The following is a 2,381-nucleotide window of genomic DNA, read 5'->3' on the forward strand; positions in this document are numbered from 1 at the left end:
GAAATACATTAACAATAAATATTAATTTAAATCTTATATTACATAAAAATTAAAATACAATGCAAAAATTATTTAATAGGTTTCGTGTACATTAATGTATAGTAAAAGTTAAATTTATCGAAAAATTGATTATATCTTTAAATAAAAATTGGTTTAGATTCATGGTTTAATTCGAATATACAAACGATAAATCAGTTTTTAATAGTTATGACAGTATCAATTTTTTTTTTAAACTAACGTAATGTTTTCTGATTCATTTTAACTAACTAGAACTTACTTCTACATTACAACTAGAACTTACTTCTACATTATGCACAGGTGATCAGGAAAATGTAGTATACACCAAGTAACTAAATTTAATATTGAGAAAAGTATCCCTACCGGACATCAAAAATTTACTCAAACATCTATTTATTTTGGAAGATTATTGATTGACCGTGTGTGAAGATGAAAGGAATATGGTCCGGGTGCGGTCAAGAAAAACTCAAATAGTAGAAATATACTAATTTAATGAGCCAACGTTTCGCCCCACGTTGCAGGGCTTCTTCAGGGCTATTTTGACGGCAGTCAAAACTAAAAAAATTTTTAGTTTTGACTGCCGTCAAAATAGCCCTGAAGAAGCCCTGCTACGTGGGGCGAAACGTTGGCTCATTAAATTAGTATATTTCTACTATTTGAGTTTTTCTTGACCGCACCCGGACCATATTCCTTTCATCTATTTATTTTATTACAATGAATTGGTGGCAAGGATATTCATATTTAAAAAAATTATAATTTTTTTATATTTATTTTTTTCTTTAATTTAACAATATAGCAATTTATTTTCTGTTTGTTACAATGTTAATCTTCCTTAGTTTGCTGCCTTGTTAATATCCTTAAGTTCAGAGGTCAAGATTTGCTATTGTTTAAAAAAAATTTCTCTTTTTGTTGAGGAGTGCATTCAGTTGAAATTAACACAAATAATGTTGTTACCGATGTGCACCAAGCTTTTTTGTTAGTGATAGTATCTTCTGATAGGTTTGTAAAAATAAAATTTTGGTAGTTCATACAACATTGCTGTAAGGATTATTTCTTTTACTACATACACAATTTAAGCTCCATTTTTTCAGACCTTATGTCTTCTTCTTTTTTTTTTTTTAATTTTATGGTTTTAGGAAACCTATTTATTCTGATGACAAAGATATTATACAGTGTAGGTTGAGATTTATTATATTTATGTTTTAGAGACTAAACTTTTAAATTAAAATATAAGACTCCGTAATGCCTATCAATCATCATTATCCCGTTCATTTTCCTTGATTAATTCTTGATAATTATAGAATTGCTGCTGTTATTGAGGTATTAAGAGATAAGTTGCGATAGCCTTTGAAAGGCACAGGTGGAGGCACTTGATTCTTGAACATATTTGCCTGGTCAGTCATTTGATTTTCCCTTAGGTCCTCTTCAGATTAGACCCAAGTCTTCTCAGCTTGAGTTGGCTGTATTGGCTCAGAAATCAGTCTGCCTCTGGCCTTGTTCTTACAATTTTTTTTTACCATGTCAGATTCTTTAAGTGATGATGTGGTCTTATGGTGATGATTACCATAATCATTATAAACCAAGAAAAATCAACACAATGTTAATGCTAAAGAGATATTGACAGTATTCCATAGATTGTACCTTAGACTTAATTTATGACAACCCTACTATTACTAGCTTTGGGATAGACTGGAGGGGAATCTGAGTAGAGAAAGTACTCGTAACTCCACTCAGTGGTACTATCATTAAAATATGTCAAATACAAAATAAAATCAGAACTTTTTTCTTGTGAGATGTGCCACTATTTAAGCAAAGCAGCAGTATGTTTATTAATATTATATTTATTTACAAGATAATTTTTTCAAGAATTTTAATTTTCTCCATCCATGTTACATTCATTTTACTCAATTAGATTTACTTTATTTTACATTTATAATGTATGATCGATAAATGACAATAGAATTTTCTTATTTATGTTTTAATTTCGAATTTTAAGAACCCTTTTGATATTTCAAGCTAACCACAAAGTATCAGACTGTTTATCTTGGCATATATTTAAGTAAGGCAGAGCAAATACAAAAAAAAAATTAATTTCTTTTTCGGTTTTTAATAATTTATTTTATTGAGTTTAACATTACAACTATCTAAACAGATACCTTATATATGACTTTACTAGGCCTCTGAATCAATATGAATTCAGTCAACATCAATTTTAATAAAAAATTTTGAAACAATATAAATGATTTTTCCCTGATTATTACTGGTTTTAATACAAATACTTAGTTTAAAATATATCTATTAACATGACATGGTCAACACTAGTTATGGTTTTGTACAAGAGGAGGGAAAAGTCAGTTATTTCA

The 2,381-nt window shown here is 28.6% G+C and overlaps 1 protein-coding gene across 1 annotated transcript in view; it reads right to left on the minus strand.

The window, feature by feature from the left end:
- LOC136796206 (uncharacterized) overlaps positions 1 to 2,381 on the minus strand; it is a 22,418-nt gene that overhangs the window by 12,704 nt on the left and 7,333 nt on the right. The window lies entirely within an intron of this gene.

This window comes from Halyomorpha halys, unplaced genomic scaffold (genome assembly GCF_000696795.3).
Source record: "Halyomorpha halys isolate HHAL.00 unplaced genomic scaffold, Hhal_1.1 Scaffold844.1, whole genome shotgun sequence".
Classification (NCBI taxonomy): domain Eukaryota; kingdom Metazoa; phylum Arthropoda; class Insecta; order Hemiptera; family Pentatomidae; genus Halyomorpha; species Halyomorpha halys.